Source organism: Callithrix jacchus, chromosome 10, assembly GCF_049354715.1.
Source record: "Callithrix jacchus isolate 240 chromosome 10, calJac240_pri, whole genome shotgun sequence".
NCBI lineage: Eukaryota > Metazoa > Chordata > Mammalia > Primates > Cebidae > Callithrix > Callithrix jacchus.
Window position 1 is genome coordinate 130,198,671 of NC_133511.1, and position 19,497 is coordinate 130,218,167.

Genomic DNA, 19,497 nt, shown 5'->3' on the forward strand with positions numbered 1-19,497 from the left:
AGACCCTGGGATGCTTCACAGGCCCACCCACTCCCACAGCCCTGTCACACTCCCCACTGCCCTGTCACACTCCCCACTGCCCTGTCACACTCCCCACGGCCCTGTCACAATCCCCACGGCCCTGTCACCCTCCCACAGCCCTGTCACACTCCTCCTCATGGCACTGTCACACTCCCCATGGCCCTGTCACAATCCCCACGGCCCTGTCACACTCCCCACGGCCCCTGTCACACTCCCCACGGCCCTGTCACACTCCCCACGGCCCTGTCATAATCCCCACGGCCCCTGTCACACTCCCCACAGCCCTGTCACAATCCCCACGGCCCCTGTCACACTCCCCACGGTCCTGTCACACTCCCCACGGCCCTGTCACAATCCCCACGGCCCCTGTCACACTCCCCACGGTCCTGTCACAATCCCCACGGCCCCTGTCACACTCCCCACGGCCCTGTCACAATCCCCACGGCCCTGTCACCCTCCCACAGCCCTGTCACACTCCTCCTCATGGCACTGTCACACTCTCCATGGCCCTGTCACAGTCCCCACGGCCCTGTCACCCTCCCCACGGTCCTGTCACAATCCCCACGGCCCTGTCACACTCCCCACGGCCCTGTCACAATCCCCACGGCCCTGTCACCTTCCCCACGGTCCTGTCACACTCCCCACGGCCCTGTCACCCTCCCCACGGCCCTGTCACACTCCCCACGGTCCTGTCACAATCCCCATGGCCCTGTCACACTCCCCACGGTCCTGTCACACTCCCCACGACCCCTGTCACACTCCCCATGGCCCTGTCACCCTCCCCACAGCCCACGGCCTCTAGCTGCACTTGGAAGCTGAGGAACCCACTGTTTCCCCTAAGGAATGTTGCTCCGGCCAGGGCTCACCCCTCTAGGTCAGGGCTCAGGGACTCCCGGGTCAGAGACCAGGGACCTTGTCACTCACAGCGTGAACAGCACCATCCTTTGCCCCCTAGTCCCACCGCAGGGGTGGGGGGACCTCATCACGGCGGGCCCAGGTGACACCACACAGCCAGCAATTATTCACCCGGCAGCAAACACTGTGGCCGGCGACAAACATTGCAGCCCTCGGCAAACAAGAAGCAGGCGGCAAACTGTGCGGTCAGCAGAGACCCTTCCCCTCCCCGGGGACCAGGCAGGGCAGGGCCGGCACCCCGGGTGGCCTGCACCCACTGGGCTGCCTGTGACCAGCCACAGAACCCACTTAGCATTGACACCCACAGCCGGGACGGGCAGCGTGCTGGGCCCCTGGCTACCCACCTCTCCCGACACCACCCAAGGCTGCCAGGCCGCAACTTGAAGGCAGCTGCCCCAGGAAATCCCCAGCCTCGCCCACACCTGGCCCCAGGCTGGCCCTGCCTGTCAAGGGGTTGTGGGACCTTGCAAGTCTGCAGGCGGCAGCGGTGGGCACACACCAGGTGTGTGGTGTCACCTGGGCACACTCCTCCTCACAGCCCTGTCACACCCTCGGTTGGGGGTCCGAGGTTCACTCCTGCTCGCCGGCATGGCCAGCAACAGCTGGCAGGGGACAGAGAGGGGGTGGGGAGTCCCACCTGGCTGTGTCTGTCTCACCCCATGGACTCCAGGCTCCAACTGACCTCACCATTCCGTGGTTTGGGTTTCATTCTTAAAACCTTCCTCTAAAGAAAGACCTTTGCTTCCTGGATGCACCGGGCTGGGTTTTTCCAGCATTCGTGGGCACCCGGCCTGGCACGTGCTGCTTGGCCAAGGGACTTCCCAGGCCACTCTCTGTGAGCCGGGCAGGATGGGCAAACTCACTCTCCGAGACAGCCAGGAGGTTTCCTCTTCCAAGCATAAGAAGGAGCTGGAGGGCTCGAGCGGCCAGGAAGAGAACATTCAGAATCCCACCCTTTCCCTCCTCAGCAGGGACCCCAGGCTCTGCTGTCCTGCCCCCACCCACACTTCAGAGAAGAAAGGACACCTGCCTTCCCCTGCGACTTCACACCCCAAAGCACAGGGAGCAGGGGAGACACTCAGCATGAGTCCTTTCATAATGAAAGGAAAACAAACTTTTAATATAGCAGGAAACACATTAATGGCCACATAGATCCAAGCTGGGAAAACACCTGTTCAGCGTAATGACAGAGCAGGGGCTCAGCAACAGCAGAACACGTTCCAACTGAGGATGCGCTAAACCTCACAGAATGCGGCCAAATACACTGAGGAGCACAGGTGTGAACAGTGGTCAACGGTCCAAGTAAAGGACACGCAAGGGACTTAGAAGATAGGGGCCCTTTCCCTGGCACAGCGGCAGTGCCGCAGAAACCGCCGCACGGTCAGGCTTTGCTGGACGAGTGCCGGGCAGTGCGGGTTGGAGGGAGGGAGGGGTCAGCCTGTCCAGGAGCAGCCCAGCAAAGTGCCCGAGAGCCATAAACTGCGCCTGTGCCTCGCAACCGCGGCCCACGGGTGCAGCTTAGCCACAGAGGCGCTGGCAGAGGGGAGGCTGAGAGCCGCGCGGGAGGAAGATTCCTCAGAGCAAGCACAAGGCGCAGCCTAAACGCGGTTCATGCCATGAAAATCCTTGACTCGAAGCGTCCCTGGTCCTGAGGAATCTGCGGGTCAGCTGCCCTGGCTGCACCAGGAATGTGCTGTAAGGGACAGCGTCGCTGCCCACGTGGGAACACAGGGTGGTGAGAAACAAAAGCAGAGCAGGTGGCCCTGGGGCTCCGGTCCCCTGCAGGCCATGGCTCATCTCTGCACAATGAATATGGCTTATTTTTGTTTTAAAAAGTCTACTGATGTTTTAGGGGGAGCACAGACAGAGCAGAAAACCCTGAACACCAACGCCTTCCACAAGGCAGACATTTCATTTCTGTCCCCTTTCTGGAAGGGCCGCACACAGAGTCTGTGAGCCTACGGTGGAGGTCCCCCATGTCACCGGGAGTCCACGGCCCTCAGTGTCTGCGCTCCCTGAGACTAAGGTGAGGAATCATGCCTTATGGTTGACGAGGGCTGCTGGGGCACCTGCCATCTCATCTGCATTCTGGAAGGCACAGAGGAAAACACAGCCTGCTGTAACCAGCTCAGTGTGCTCCTTCCAGAAACAGGTGAGCACGAAATGCCACCGTTCCACTCCTAGGTCTACCCCCAAAAGAAATCAGAGCAGGGACTCAAATGCTGGCACACCGTGGCTATGGTCTGGACGTAGTGGGTCCGTTCCCACCAAAACTTGTTGAAACGTGCCCCCCAGTGTGGTGGTGTTGGCGGATGGGGCCTGGGGGGAGGGAGGCGTGTGGGCGTGGGAGTGACTCCCTCCTGAGTGCCTGGTGCCGGGAGTCAGTCTCCCCTGTGATAGGGATGAGTTCCCATGAGAATGGGTTTGTTCCCATGAGTGGGGCTGGTTCCAAAGCCAAGACATCCCTGAGCTTTGCCCCCCTTCCCGCGTCTGCTGCCCCTCTGACCTCCTCCAGCAGAAGCCGGGGCCATGCCATTGAACTTCTCAGCCTGCGGAGCCGTGAGCTTTATGAATCACTCCGTCTCGAGGGTCTTTTGTGGACACGCGAAGTGGACTCAGACCCCCATGCTCACAGCAGGGCAGACACAATAGCCCGAGGTGGACAGGGCCCAGCAGTGAGGGGCGTGCAGCGGGGCAGACACACACAGCGGGGTCTCCCCGAGCCTGCACAGGGAGTGCCGCTCTGACGCGTGCCCCAGCGCCAGCAGCCCTCACAGGCACATGCGGGTGAAGCCACGGTCACGCAGGACAAAGGCCGTGACGACGCCGCAGATGGAGGCCCCTAGAGGAGTCAGATTGGAGAGAAAGGCGGCAGAATGGTGTCAGCAGGGCCGTGAGCGGGGCAGATGGGAGTGAGTGATGAGTCGGGACAGAGCTCCAGGTTTGCCTGATGAACCAGTGCTGGAGCTGCACGATGGGGGCAGCGGCACAGCAACGTGAATCTTCTCAGTGCCACGAGCTGGGCCCTCAGCATGGCTCAGACGGGAAACCTCAGGCACCGTATTCTACCCCAGGGAGGAGGGAAGGAGAAACGGAGGGAAGGCGGGAGGACGGAAGGAAGGAAGGAAGGAAGGAAGGAAGGAAGGAAGGAAGGAAGGAAGGAAGGAGGGAGGGAGGGAGGGAGGGAGGGAGGGAGGGAGGGAGGGAGGGAAGGGAGGAAGGGAGGAAGGGAGGAAGGGAGGAAGGGAGGAAGGGAGGAAGGAAGGAAGGAAGGAAGGAAGGAAGGAAGGAAGGAAGGAAGGAAGGAAAGAGGGAAGGAAGGAGGGAAGGAAGGAGGGAAGGAAGGAGGGAAGGAGGGAGGGAGGGAGGGAGGGAAGGAAGGAAGGAGGGAGGGAGGGAGGGAAGGAAGGAAGGAAGGAAGGAAGGAAGGAAGGAAGGAAGGAAGGAAGGAGGGAGGGAGGGAGGGAGGGAGGGAGGGAGGGAGGGAGGGAAGGAAGGAAGGAGGGAAGGAAGGAAGGAGGGAGGTAAGGAAGGAGGGAAGGAAGCAAGTCCAGCCTGCTAGGCTGACTGACAGCGTGCCCCCAGTCCTCCAGTTCTGCCCACGGCAGGCATGTGTCCTTGGCTAGCTGGAAGTGAGTCTGGAAGTGACTCTTTCGGGGCAACCTCCTTCGTCCTGTGATTCGGGACGGGGTGAAAGTCAGGACAGGGTGGTGGCTGTTGGTGTCTCTGGTTGGGGTTCCTCATGGGGGCTGGGGAGGGGACAGCAGATGGTGTGTGGAGGGCGAAGGCCTCATTCTCCGGAGGGGAGCGATGGGCTGGGAAGCCATTCTGTGTCTTTGCTGCTGGGCTGAGGAGCTGGATGGCATCCTGGGGGCCATGGGAGCTGCTGGGGAGTTCGGTCCTGGAGGGAAGAGGCTGAATGTGCGTGTCTGGAGTCACCGTGGAGGGCACAGCTAGAGGGAGCAGCAGGTGTCCAGGGAGAAGACGCGAGGGCCGGGATGAGAGGGCATCACGGCTGAACTTAGAGGCGTCTAATGTACGGGGCTGCTTGATGGGCCGCTCTCAGGTGGGATTTGGGGGCTGTGACAGGGGTCGGTGCCCGTATGACTACGGGGCCTGTGGCCTGGATGCCCAGGCAGGTGACGATGAGATTCAGAAAGCAGATCTCATGGGGCTCCCGGCAGCTGAGTCTCAGGCCAGCTCTGCAGTGAGTGTGGTGCCCAGGCCTGGAACACTCTGGCACCGTCTGGACGCCATGCTGGGTGAGCCCTGGAGCAATGGGTTTGAAACAGAGGTCAGAGGTCACTGCCATGTGGAGGAGGCTCCTGGAGAGTGGGTGACAGAGGCCCAGGTGTCAGGCTTGGTGGGAGGCTTTGCAGGGCTGAGCGGAGGGGGAGGAAGGGCAGGGAGTGTGGCTGCCCTTCCAGAGGGCGGAGGGGGAGGCTGGGACTGGACGAAGCTGCTTGCAGGAGACACCCGAGGAACCTGGGAGGGCTGCGGGCGCTCCTGGGAGCAGGAGGAGTGGGGCCTGTCCTGGGCAGACCAGGCTCTCAGGCCTGTGTGGCCCCAGCTCCCTGAGCCCAGAGGGAGGCCAGGGCGGGAAGGCCCGGACCAGAGAGGATGCAGCCCCCAGGTCAGAACCTCCCAAGGAGGCAGAAGGCCAGGCAGCTGAGGATGGGACCGTTCTCTGCATCTGCAGGGAGGACGGAGGAGGCCATGGCAGCAAAGGGACAGGGCGGAGGGGAGGCCGGCCCAGGGAGGAGTTGGTGGCCATGGACGCCCGTTCCGTGTCCTGGAGGAGGACGCCCTGAGCTCTGTCAGCCTGGGAAGCCTGGTCAGCACCTGGAGGCTGAGGGTGGGCCCGGGAGGTCTGGGAAGGACGTCAGTGTCTCCACAGAGAGCAGCAGGGTCTCAGCCCATGGCAGCTACAGCCCCCGTGGCTGGGGCCGCAGCCTCCGGAGCCGACACAGCAGCTCAAGGTTCTGGGGGGTGGAAGGCGGCGGCTGTCAGAGGGGCAATGCAGAGGGTTGCTGGGGTGAAGCCCACGTGCCAGGAGCAGCTGTCCCTGCAGTGGCTCTGCCCTCCTGGACGCCCTGTCTGTGGCCCCCACGCCTCCCCTTCTTCCCTGGCACAGGACTGGGCCTTGCCTTGCCACTGGCACCTGGCTACTTGGGGCCCTGTGGGCCTCTCGGTGTGGGGACGATCACAGCTTCCCGTGCCCACGCCCAGCCTCTGCTTCCAGAACACACTAGAGGGTCCCAACGTCCTGATGGGTCCACTGTGTCCTCCATGGCTTTCAGGGATGGAGAAGGCTCCCCGTCCTCCGCTGGAGCCCTGCAGCAGAGCCGACTGCCCGTGTGCTCCCACCCCCATCCCAGGGGCCCCAGACCCTCCCCATCTCCACGGCCACCCCGGGCCCGGCTGCCCACCCAGGGGCCAGGCCGTGAGCTGGTGTCCTCAGATGGGGCCGTCTGGGGTTGGCCTGGCTCCCTCCATGTCACAGATATTCCCACAGAGACCCCAGCGAGACCTGCAGAACATTACGGCAAAGTGAAGGAGAGCCAGAGGAAGAGGCAGCTGGGCGGTCCTGTAAACAGTCTGATTTCCAATGTAAACCAGATTCAGGCCCACGACATCAGGTAAACATCTGCATCTGAGCCCCCGGCCCCCACCGCCCGGGAGGCCCCGGGGTCCACATGGCCGACTCTGGGACCCGTCACAGTGACCGCCGAGACATTTCGTAATTGGGCAAAATTGATCCTTGCATTCCTTCCCTAAATCCCAAATCTCTGCAATTTTACTTCTTCTCAAAAATGAAAACATTTGGCAATTAGCTGATCCAAGTGAAAAAGGTGGAGAATGTTCTCTCAACTGGAAAATGCCAATTAAGGAAGCGGCCCTGACTTCCCACCGCCCCGGCTAAGCTGGGAGCTTATCTTCCCCGGGAGGAATCTGCTGGGATAAGGGGCTTGGGAAACACGGAGGGCAGGGCTGCCTCCGCAGCTTCCTCTGAGAGCAGATTAGCCGTGGCCTTGTGCCAGCAGGGCCTGGGTGCCACACGGGGTGGGGGGTGGGGGGCGGCAGAGCTGTGGGCCCAGCTGTGGCACTGGGATTTGGGGTGGTGGGACCCAGCGAGGCACCCGCATGTGGGCGGCACCGAGGATGGTGACGTAGGCAGTGGGTGCCCGTGTCTGTCCCCGGCTCCCTGGGCTCCCCGCCCTGCTCCTCCAGCCCTGGACCTCAGGGCCCATTTGTGGTGCCAGGGGGCTCTTGGCCAGTTTGCCCGCAGGGCCGTACCGTGGGTCTTTAGAGCTCCTGTCCCTTCCCCCGCCCTTGTCCAGGTCAGCGTCTCCAGCTGTGGGAATCTGAGGTGGCCCCATCCTCTGGACACTGTGTGTCTGGCGGGTGCTGCTTGCTGGGGCTCAGCCCTCACTGGTGAGAATCTGCAGACACCATGGAACCCCTTTTCAGGCTCCGTGGCTGTCATCCCCACTAGAGACTTGATTGCAGGGGCCACACCAGGCCTGCCTAGTGCACCCCTCGCTCCTGGCGGGTGGGGGGACCAGGGCCTCTGTGTACCCCAGAAGCTGGGAATCGGACACTGTTTAGTGGCTGAATAAAAGGCATAACGATAGTGGCGGTTACACAAGATACTGATATGAAATCCACATTTTGTACTGGAGGAAATTCAGTGTGAATTGAATTCACATTCAATGTTTATTTCTCACTTCTCCCAACTCAGTCTCCTCTCACGTGCATGACCCCGCAGGGCTGTCACGAGGCATGCTGGGCACAGGCAGGTCAGAGAGAAGTGATGGCTTCCTCTGTGCCCCCTCACCTCCCTCCTTCCCTTCTCCCCCTCACTCTGGAGCATGCCGGCTGATTGTGGAGACGTCTCCCAGGCAGGATGTGTCAACAGGGAATGTGCTGGGGACAGCGGGAGTTCACAGCCACCCCCGCAGGCGCCTTCCTGGAGCACGTCCGCAGGCCATGCGCAGCTGTATCCCCCACGAAGGCAGAGACCAGTTCCTTCCACAGGGCCTGGGTGGCCCAAGGAGCTGCACCATTTATGACCCGGTCCTTTGCAGAACACAAGGGACAGAGCTAGGTCCTCGTGCGGAAATGTTCTCTTGTCAGAATAGAAAGTTGTGAGTCCCTGGGCTGGAGCTCTGCAAAGCAAAGATGGAGCCTCAGAGGCTGCACCTTCCAAGGAGCTGGAATGCCACCTCAGGACCCTTCAGCTTCCAGAAACTCTAGTGAATTTGTGTGTATAGGACACCGCCTTACCATGAGCTGGCATTTGGGGCCACCACGGTGAACGAGGAGGAGTCCCAGCCTCCGCCGGTGTCCTGACCAAGGGTGTCCTGGACATGGTGAAGGGTCTGTGGTGCTGTGGTTGGACGCAGTCCCCAGGGTGGGACTGCCGATGTGCCCCTGGGGGCGACGCACACTCAGAGCCCCGGGCCTCTCCTAGTGCTGGGTCTTTGCTTCCAAAGGGAGGTGACTTGAACCTGCAGGCATCTGCTGTGCCTCTGCTTCTTTTTTCAATGCAGTGACTTACGGTGCAGACTCAGAGACACATGTCTATGCAGACGGATGGGTCTGTGAACGTGACCGAGGCGCGTTTTTTTTGGATGGCAATGCAGTTGGACCAGAAATAGGGGAGTGCTGGCCGGGCACGGTGGCTCATGCCTGTAATCCCAGCACTTTGGGAGACTGATTCGGGCAGATCACTTGAGGTCAGGAGTTCAAGACCAGCCTGGGCAACATGGCGAAACTCCATCTCTACTGAAAACACAAACATCAGTGGGGCAAGGAGGCATGCACCTGTAATCCCAGCTACTCGGGAGGCTGACGTGGGAGGATCACGTGAGCCCAGGCGGCAGAGGCCGCAGTGAGCAGACATGGCACCACTGCACTCCAGCCTGGGCAACAGAGCAAGACTCCTTGCTCTGTTAAATAAATAAATAAGAAAGAAAGAAAAAAGAGGAAATAGCAGTGCTGTGGTCACTCTGGAAAAACAGGAGGGACCCCACCCAAAATGTGGTTCCTCCATCACGCCTGATGACAGCCCCATACAGCAGGAGGAGGTGGAAGGGTCTGGTATTTACTTAGCTCAGCTTTCACCAGGTACAGGGTGGCTCCAGGAAGGGAGCCGGCTGGGGTGTCAGCCTCACCTGGGCAGGAGCTGCAGGGCTTCAGCCTCTCACTGGCACCAAAGGCACCCACCCTGCTGTGGGGCACACGGGAAGACGGATGGGTGAGGCGTCAAAGAGGTGAGCCATGAAACATCAGAAAAAAGGAATCAGCCTCTTTATTGCAGGAAGCAGGGGGGATTTGAGGCGGGCTTTGTAGAGTGAAGGGGTTCACCAGGTTGTCAGTGTGGGCTGGGCTTCCCCGTGCAGAGCACAGCAATGTCCCTGCTGCCCCTGAGACAATGTTTTCCTGGATCTCCAACGCTGAGATATCAAAATAACCGTGTTCATAGTTTTAGGATAAAACAGTAATTTTTAGGAAGGCAGAGCACCTGCCTGCCTGCGGTTCCTGGTAAGACGTCGTTCCGTTGCTCCAGGTCAGGCATGGATTATTAAGTCTCAGGGGTCTGGGGGACCAGCAGCCACAGAGGTGGAGCCACAGAGGTGGGGAACAGGCTGCAGCCTCCTCTGCCACCCGGGCTCTGCCCTTCGGTGATGTCAGCAATTCCCCAGATGCTGATTCCCATCCTCTCCATGAAATCCCTGCTGGCACACGCTGCCCGGGAGGCACCTCCACAATCGGCCTGCCTGCTCTGAAGTGCGGTCACAGGGGAAGGAGGGAGTGAGGGCGCAAGGAGGAAGCCATCCCTTCTCTGTGAGCTGCGTGTGCCCAGCACGCCTCGTGACAGCCCTGCGAGTAGTGTGCACAAGAGGAGACCGAGGCAGGGGCCGTGTGAAGCTTACCCAGGTCACGCGACTGAAGCCCAGAGCCAGGGTCTGGCGCCCTGAGAGTCCTTGGTGCATTGAGCACTGTGGTGTACATCAGCAAAGAGGGAGACGTTGTCATCTTCCTTCAGAGCCAGTAACACGTTCTTCTGCCAGCAAGGAAAGAACACTGGGTCGCGCCCCTCCACGCAGGCAGGGCCCCTCGGCCGTGCTGATCCTGAGCCCAGCCCTGTTCCGACGCCGGGGCCTCTCGTTGGAAGGCCTCGTCCTGTACAGCTCCCCCGCCACTCGGGGAGGATGCTGAACTCCCTACCTGTCCTTCTGGCCTCAGAGCAGCTGCATCTGCCTGGTCTCTCACCCCAGCCAAGCACAGTGGAGGTGTCAGCAAAGCCCCAGAGAGAAAGCCCCACAGACACAGAGCTCCCTTCTCCGAGGCCCCCTTTCCCTGAGATCACAATAGTGGAGTCGGGGTCTCCAGAGAAACAGAACTGGGGGTGGGGGGGTACGTAGAGTGAGAAGGAGATTTATCATAAGGAGGGGACTCATGGGGTAATGGAGGCGGGGAGTCCAGCAGTCACAGTGCAGGCAGTGCGGGTTGGCTGCTGCAGACCCGGGGGAGACTGTGGCGGGGTGAAGTCCCAGGCTGTCTGCTGGAGTCTCTCGATCGCTTGGGAAGGCCGGCTTTCTGTTGTATTCAGGACTTTTACTGATGGGAGGAGGCCACCCGCAATACAGAAGGCAACAGGCTTTACCTAAAGTTCATCCATTTAAAAGTTAATCTCAGTCCGGGCACAGTGGCTCACGCCTGTAATCCCAGCACTTTGGGAGGCTGAGGCAGTGGATCACCTGAGGTCAGGCGTTTGAGAGCAGCCTGGCCAACATGGTGAAACCCTGTTTCTACTAAAAATTAGCTGGGCGTGGTGGCACACACCTGTCATCCCAGCTACTCGGGAGACTGAGGCGTGAGAATTGCTTGAACCCCGGGAGGCCGAGGCGGAGGCTGCAGTGAGCCGAGATCATGCCACTGCACTCCGGCCTGGGCAACAGAGCCAGACTCCATCTCAAAAACAAATAAACAAAAAAAAAAAATTAATCTCATCTAAAACTAAAAACACTTCTGAAAGTGACATAAAATTAATCATCACAAGAGAGGTGACATTCATTTTCTGATATTCAAAATAGGATCTTTTGACAAGACAGTCAGCTGGAAACTAGGCCAACAAAGAGAAATAGAGAAGCGGGGAGCGGGGGGACTTGCATAACTCCTTTACCCTCTCTAGGAGCAAAGCTGGGGGAGGCAGCCCATGGCCGCCGTGAGCACTCACGGCGAGTCTCTGTAGGGCCAAATGCTTTTGTCCCTCTTGCTAGATACCTGGGTGTAGAGCTGCTAGTGTGGAAAGCATGGGTGTAACCATGTGAGAAACCACCAGACGCGTTTCCAAAGCCATTTACGATCCCCTCCGGCAGCAGAAGAGGGCTGCGGTGCTCCTGCCGCCCCCCACTTTGCATTTTGTTCCTCGGACCTCCCTGTCTCCCTCGACGCCAGGGCCCCCTGTGACAGGCCTTCGGTCCTCCAACGTTTTTCTCTTTTTCAAAATTCTTTTGGTCATTCTAGGTCCTTTTCATTCCCATATATATATATATATATATATTTTTTTTTTTTGGGGGGGGGACGGAGTTTCGCTCTTGTTACCCAAGCTGGAGTGCAATGGCGCGATCTCAGCTCACTGCAACCTCCGCCTCCTGGGTTCGGGCAATTCTCCTGCCTCAGCCTCCTGAGTAGCTGGGATTACAGGCACGCGCCACCATGCCCAGCTAATTTTTGTATTTTCAGTAGAGTCGGGGTTTCACCATGTTGACCAGGATGGTCTCGATCTCTTGACCTCGTGATCCACCCGCCTCGGCCTCATTCCCCTATATTTTTTATGATCATCATGGGAATTTCTGTGAAGAGAAAGCACTTCTGGGATTGTGACTGCAATCCATCGATCTGTTTGGGAGGACGGGGCGTCCCATCAACACCAAGGGTTTGGCCCGTGACCTTGGTGGGCTCCTGCCCTGATTTCATCCACTGGCACTTTCCCTCAGCTGTGCCTTAGCGTATCTGTGCATCTTCCGCTAGATTTATTCCTAAGGATGTGTGTTTTCTCTGTCATTTTAAATGGCATTTTAGTTCAATTTTTGCTATAATGCAAACACGTAATGGATTTCTAGTGGCTTTAGGGAGGTAACATTCATATATCCTACACCTCAGCCAGTTAAAGTGTGCGATTCTGTGGCATTTGGTATATTCACAGAGTTGTGCGGCCGCCCCCACACCCTGACCATCATCACAATGTCATTCTAGACCATTTTTATCACCCCCAAAAAACCACACCCAACCGCGTCACGCCCTCCTCCTCCCGCTGAGCTCCTCCGCCGGGCTCGGCCATCGCTGAGTCCCCTTCCCTCTCTGCGGCTTCGCCTCTGCCACGTACATATCAAATTCTGCTTTGTTTGCGAGTCTGCATCTGGCCTCTTTCACTTAGTGCCAGGTTTCAAGGTCCGTGCGTCTCATGGCGACCAGAACCTCCCTTCTCTCTATGACCGAGAAACACCCCATCGTGAGGCTGGTCCACGTCTTGTGAACCCATTTATTGGTGCAGGGACCCTTGTGCTGCCCCCAGCACCTGGCTGTTGTGGACATGTGCGTACATGCTCTTGTGTGGACACGTTTTCAATCTCCTTGGGTGGAGCAGAATTGCCAAATCACAGGCCGAGTCTGTGTTAAACATTCTGAGGAGCTGCCAAACTGTTCCCCAAGGTGATTAAATCATTTGCGTTCCCACCAACAACCTAGGAGTGTTCTGGCTCCTCCACGTCCCCACCGGCTGGGATGACGTGTCTCAGGGACGCGGTTCCAGAGGCGGCGTGCAGCAGCGCCTCGCTGCCAGTGTGATTTGAGCTCCCTCCTGAGCAGCGACAGGCCACACCTTCCCATGCGCTCATTCCCCATTCTTGTATCTTCCTTGGACACACGTCTGCCATTTTTTTGATGAGGTTAATTATCTCTTTATTACTGATTTGTATGTTGAGCTTAGAGCCCACAGTTCTGCTTATGTCACTTATTCGCTCTAGCAGCTTTCTGGAAGATTCTGTCAGGTTTTTTTACAGGGGTGGCCTGACCCTGTCCCACTTCTTTCTCTGCAGTCTACTGTTTGCTGTTTGTTTGTTTTGCCTTTTTTTGATATTTTTCCTTTCTGTGCCTCATTGCACCGGCAAGAATAGAGGAGCTTCGAGTCGGCACCAGCGCTGCTTCCTTCTCTTGGGGGAAAGTGTGCCACCTTCTGCTACGAAGCCCGACGTCTGTCCCCCTTAAAACAGTCCCTTGTATTCTCAGTTGGCTGAGTTTTTATTACAAACGCATAACGGCTGTCAGATTTTTTCCGTCTCTATTGAGGTAATCTACAGCTTTTCTTTTCAGCTTGTGAATATGGCAAAATGCACTGATTTTTCCAACAGTCCCTTGGCCTTGCGTTCCTGGGGCGAACTCCACGTTGTCATGGTGTGTTATCATTTTACATATTTACTGTATCCAGTTTGCTAAATGTTTGCCTCTGTTCACGAGGGGCATCGGCCTGCAGTTCTCCTGCGGTATCTTTGTTTGGTTTCGGTATCGGGATAAGCCTCGTAGAACGTGTTAGGAAATGTTCTCTGCTCTTCGGTTTCCTGGAAAACATTGTACAGAGTCAGGATTCTTCGTTTGTTGACTGCTGGGTGAAATTTGCCAGTGAAGCAATTTGACCTGTCACTTCCTTTGTCGGAAGGTTTCTAATCACTGGTTTAACTTTCTTAACAAAGATGGGCCTATTTTGTTTATCTGTTTTTAAGTGACTTTAATAATTGGTGTGTTTCAAAAAACATATCCATGAAAACATCTAAGTCATCAGATTCATTGACATAAATGTCCCACATAGTCCCTTTTAAACTTTTTAAATTTCTACAGAATCTTTCTCTACTCACTTTGCTCGTGCACGCCGCCTCTCTCTAGTGATTAGACAGGGTAAAAGATTAATCAATTTTATGGGTTTTCCGAAACCACGTGCATAGAGCAGCCAGGGGCAGCACGGCCTCTGCACACAGTGGTGTGCTCAGCAACCGGGCAGGCAGCTGCCACCATACACGGTGTCACCGGGACAGGGAGGAACCAGGCTGCCAGGAAACCCACCACCTGAGTTCTGGAGCAGTTGTCCCAGGGAGGAGCTTTCCACTTTCGGTTGTCCTGAAAGAGTCTGCTCCTGGGTTAGGAAGTGAGGGCCGGGAAAAAGACCTCAGTGGGGAGGAAGGAGAGACGTTCTCCCTGTGTCAGCCCCAAGGCACCAGCCTGGACCCCCCCGCGGGGTGCTGCTCAGAGCCCACCAGGCACTGAGGAGGACTCACAGGAGGGCGAGGGGAGCACCCACTGATCTCTCACACACACACGCACACCAAATGCATGCACATGCACGCACGGACATACACACATACACACGCACTCACACGCACTGACACACGCACGCATGCACACACACACACACATGCACGCACACGCACGCACACTCGTGCACACACACACACACACACACACGCATTCTCCTCCTGAGACTTTTGCATCATGGATACACACAGGCATGTCCTTGTTTGTGCCACTAAAATCTCCAGAGTCCCCCAAAGTGAAAACCACAGACAGCTCACAAAATGCCCTTAAACAACCAGCTCCTCCGAGACAGAAAACTCTCATAGTACTGGGGGGGCCAGTGTTTCCAGATTGGATTCGTCCCCAAGCAGGTTCCAGAAATACCAACGCACTGAGTTTCAGCCAGGGCAGCCCTCACACCTGGCCTGGTCCCCCAGGGGGCAGCTGGCACTCTCCGGATGGAGCAGTCTTCCGGGTGGCCCTGCAGCCTCTGCACGGAGCTTGTCCTGGGACAGCACAGGTATTGACCTGGCAGCTCCTCAAATAAGCAGCCCTGGGAAGGGAACGTGGCCATGAAAATAATAATAAACTAAAGAAACAAAACAGAAACATTTAGCAGCAGGACGTTTGGACCCTGAGACAACACGTTATCAGAAGAACAAATACCTTAAATGGGCCAACTGAAAGACACAAGGATACGGGTGGAATGAAACGTCCACAGATCCATGATGTAAGCCAACTGTACATGGACTTAAAGGCGGCCACGGAGTGGTCCCAACAGTGAGCCGCACACAGCTTTCTGACTGTCGAATGGTCAACATAAAGAAATATGTTTTCCAGCCACAGGGCAAAAAAGAGAGAGAGAGAGGAGAAATGAAGTCACAAAAGGGACAGCACAAATATTGTGTGTTTGGAAACCAAATAGACTATCACCATAAATTTTGGGCCACACAGATAATCGTAAGTGAAAATACAAAATGACTAAAATTAATGTTAATGAAAACAGCGCACATCGGGAGGACCGGGGCAGAGGGAAGCAGCCCTTACTGGGAGATGTGCGGCACCGAAAACATCTATCACGAATCATGAAGCCGCTGGAATGTCTCTGTAAATATTTTGCCTGTTTCTGGCTGACTTGCTTTTGTCATTAATTCTCGAGGGCTTTTATCAGTGATATGATTTGCAAACACGTCCTCCCCGTCTGTGGTTTATCGTCCCATTTTTTTCATTAGTGTCTTTTGAAGCACACATTTGGAAAAAAATGTGAAGTTCACCCTGTCAGTGTTTTATTTTTCTGGATCTGTGTTCGGTGTCACGGCTAAGAAACTGCACCTGGCCCACAGCTTCCGCCACTTTCTCCCGTGTTTTCTAGAAGCTGTAGTTTCAGTTTTTCATCGAGTCCTCTTTGTGTTGGTTTTCATGGTGGGCCATGAGGTAGGGCCCCAAACTTGTTCTTTCTCGTGTGGCTGTCCAGATGTCCCAGCACCGTTTGTGGAAAACATTCTCTGTCCCCCATCGAGTTCTGTTTATGCCTTTGTCAAAAATCAATTGACAATGTACGTACCGGGTTTTCCTGCTCTGGACTTCTGATCTGTTTCATTGATCTGTGTCCCTACTGAAGCCAGTATGAGGCTGCCTTGGGTATGGAATTTTGTTCTTTTAGAAAATTGTTTTGTCTGTACCAGGTCCGTTAAGTTACTTTTGTCATTCAGTTTTTGGTTTGGTTTTCTACTCTGGATGTTTGATCAGCTATATGATTTGCCAGTATGTTCTCCCAATCTGTGGCTTTTCCTTCATTTTCATTTGTAAATATTAGGATCAGTTTTTCAAAATGTGCACAGATGCCTGCCGGATTTCGACAGGGATTATATTGGATTTAGCAGTGGCCGTGGTTACGTGACTGCACCTCTGGCCATGAGCAGGGATGGGCTCCCGAGCTGTTTTCTTTCATTCCTCTCAGCAGGATTTGGGGGTTTTAGCATAACGCTGACACTTCTTCCATTACACATGTGCTTATGTATTTTATTCTATTATTAATTAAAATTTTCTTCATTTCATTTTCAGATTGTCTGTTGCTCGTGTGTAGAAATGCAGTGGATGTGTGTGTTGATACTGTACTCCACACCTCTGCTGGGCTGCTCGTGTGTAGAAATGCAGTGGATGTGTGTGTGTGCTGTACTGTACTCCACACCTCTGCTGGGCTGCTCGTGTGTAGAAATGCAGTGGATGTGTGTGTGTTGATACTGTACTCCACACCTCTGCTGGGCTGCTCGTGTGTAGAAATGCAGTGGATGTGTGTGTTGATACTGTACTCCACACCTCTGCTGGGCTGCTCGTGTGTAGAAATGCAGTGGATGTGTGTGTGTGCTGTACTGTACTCCACACCTCTGCTGGGCTGCTCGTGTGCAGAAATGCAGTGGATGTGTGTGTGCTGTACTGTACTCCACACCTCTGCTGGGCTGCTCGTGTGTAGAAATGCAGTGGATGTGTGTGTGTGCTGTACTGTACTCCACACCTCTGCTGGGCTGCTCGTGTGTAGAAATGCAGTGGATGTGTGTGTGTTGATACTGTACTCCACACCTCTGCTGGGCTGCTCGTGTGTAGAAATGCAGTGGATGTGTGTGTGTGCTGTACTGTACTCCACACCTCTGCTGGGCTGCTCGTGTGCAGAAATGCAGTGGATGTGTGTGTGCTGTACTGTACTCCACACCTCTGCTGGGCTGCTCGTGTGCAGAAATGCAGTGGATGTGTGTGTGTTGATACTGTACTCCACACCTCTGCTGGGCTGCTCTTGTGTAGAAATGCAGTGGGTGTGTGTGTGCTGTACTGTACTCCACACCTCTGCTGGGCTCCTCGTGTGTAGAAATGCAGTGGATGTGTGTGTGTGCTGTACTGTACTCCACACCTCTGCTGGGCTGCTCGTGTGTAGAAATGCAGTGGATGTGTGTGTGCTGTACTGTACTCCACACCTCTGCTGGGCTGCTCGTGTGCAGAAATGCAGTGGATGTGTGTGCGTTGATACTGTACTCCACACCTCTGCTGGGCTGCTCGTGTGCAGAAATGCAGTGGATGTGTGTGTGTTGATACTGTACTCCACACCTCTGCTGGGCTGCTCTTGTGTAGAAATGCAGTGGGTGTGTGTGTGCTGTACTGTACTCCACACCTCTGCTGGGCTCCTCGTGTGTAGAAATGCAGTGGATGTGTGTGTGTGCTGTACTGTACTCCACACCTCTGCTGGGCTGCTCGTGTGTAGAAATGCAGTGGATGTGTGTGTGTTGATACTGTACTCCACACCTCTGCTGGGCTGCTCGTGTGTAGAAATGCAGTGGATGTGTGTGTGTTGATACTGTACTCCACACCTCTGCTGGACTGCTCGTGTGTAGAAATGCAGTGGATGTGTGTGTGTTGATACTGTACTCCACACCTCTGCTGGGCTGCTCGTGTGTAGAAATGCAGTGGATGTGTGTGTGTTGATACTGTACTCCACACCTCTGCTGGACTGCTCATGTGTAGAAATGCAGTGGATGTGTGTGTGTTGATACTGTACTCCACACCTCTGCTGGGCTGCTCGTGTGTAGAAATGCAGTGGATGTGTGTGTGTTGATACTGTACTCCACGCCTTCGCTGGGTTTTTTCATTAGTTCTTTCCAAAATTCTCAAATCTGTGATTTCTTTCTCTTTCACTAACTTTGGAAGAGTCTCAGCCATCATCCCTTTAGGTCATTTTTCTTCCATGCTTTCTGTTTTCCTCTGAGGACCGTAAGTGCACATTCACTAGAGTGTTGAAGTGTTTTAAAGGTCTCGCATGGTTGATTCACTTCTCTCTCTCCCCTTCCTCCTCTTTGTGTTCATTTGGGGTGATTTCTACTCTCCTGTCTCCCGGTTCACGGATTCTTTCCTTACTTCTGCCCGGTGTGTTAATAAGCCTATCGTAAGAATGTTGATATTGTGAGGGGTGGAGAGGCTGTTTCCACTTGACTCTTGTTGTTTCTGAGACAGGGCCATGCTCTGTCGCCCAGGCTGGAGTGCAGTGGTTCAATCACGGCTCTCTGCAGCCTCTAACTCGGGGCTGAAGAGATTCTCCTGCCTCAGCCTCCACAATAGCGGGAGCTATAGGTGTATGCCACCAACCCCAGCTAATGTTTTTACTTCTTTGTAGACACAGGGTCTCAGTATGTTTCCCAGGCAGCTCTGCAACTCCTGGTTTCAAGTGATCCTCCCACCTTGGCCTCCCAAAGTGCTGAGATTACAGGTGTGAGCCACTGTGCCCGGCCTTCATTTGACTTTTTAACAACAGTTTTTGAGCCACCACCAGGTGCAGTGGCTCAAGTTTTCTCTAAAATTCTCATCAAAATGTATAGGAAGGTGTAGTCATAAAATTTTGGGGGGATGTCTTTATAATTTTTTTTTAAATCTTAAAAGCAAAACACAAAGGAAGAAGAGTGAGTGGTGATTTCCCAGACAGCTATCAGAACAGACTGTAAAGCTACGGTGATTAAAACAGCACTGCCTTGCTCTTAGATTAGATAAATAGAAGGAGGAAGTGGATCCAGGGCCTGGCAGCCTCCTTGGCGTAACTCGGGATCCAGTGGACGGGGTGTCCCAGCCAGCGAGCAGAGGCAAGGCCTTCTGCAGAGGCAAGGCCTTCTGCAGAGGACATCACGATAGAACCACACCCCTGCAGAGGGCATCGTGATAGAGCCACACGCCTGCAGGTGATGTCGCGATAGAACCACGCCCCTGCAGAGGGCGTCGCGATAGAACCACACACCTGCAGGTGGTGTCGCGATAGAATCACACACCTGCAGCAAGGCAGTCCCGTCTCAGCTGGGACACAGAGCAAATCTAAGAGGAATCAAAATCCTAACGGAAAACAAAAGTACAAAATTCCTGGAAGGACACGTGGGGAATGCAGTTCTGATGCTTGGGGGCCTTGAAAACATGGCACGAGTGTCCGAGAGATTTCGCTATTTCAAAAGGAAACACTTCGTTATTGAAAAATCACAGTACAAATGACATAGCACAGATTCAGAGAACACGTTTCTTACAAATATGACAATAAAATCATTAATATCTCTAATGTCCAAATTGCTCATACAAAGTAATAGCAGCTCAGTAGAAAAATGGACTCAAGGCCTGAATATTAATTCACACACTTTTATGGAATGAGGAGCGAAGCTGTAGGGAAGAGTTTTCAGGGTCATC

The 19,497-nt window shown here is 55.3% G+C and overlaps 1 pseudogene across 1 annotated transcript; it reads left to right on the forward strand.

The window, feature by feature from the left end:
• Nucleotides 1-5,742: 5,742 nt before the first annotated feature.
• Nucleotides 5,743-8,917, forward strand: LOC144578208 (uncharacterized; annotated as a pseudogene). Its single transcript, XR_013523614.1, has 2 exons — nucleotides 5,743-6,287; nucleotides 6,452-8,917. The product of XR_013523614.1 is annotated as an uncharacterized LOC144578208 (transcript).
• Nucleotides 8,918-19,497: the final 10,580 nt, after the last annotated feature.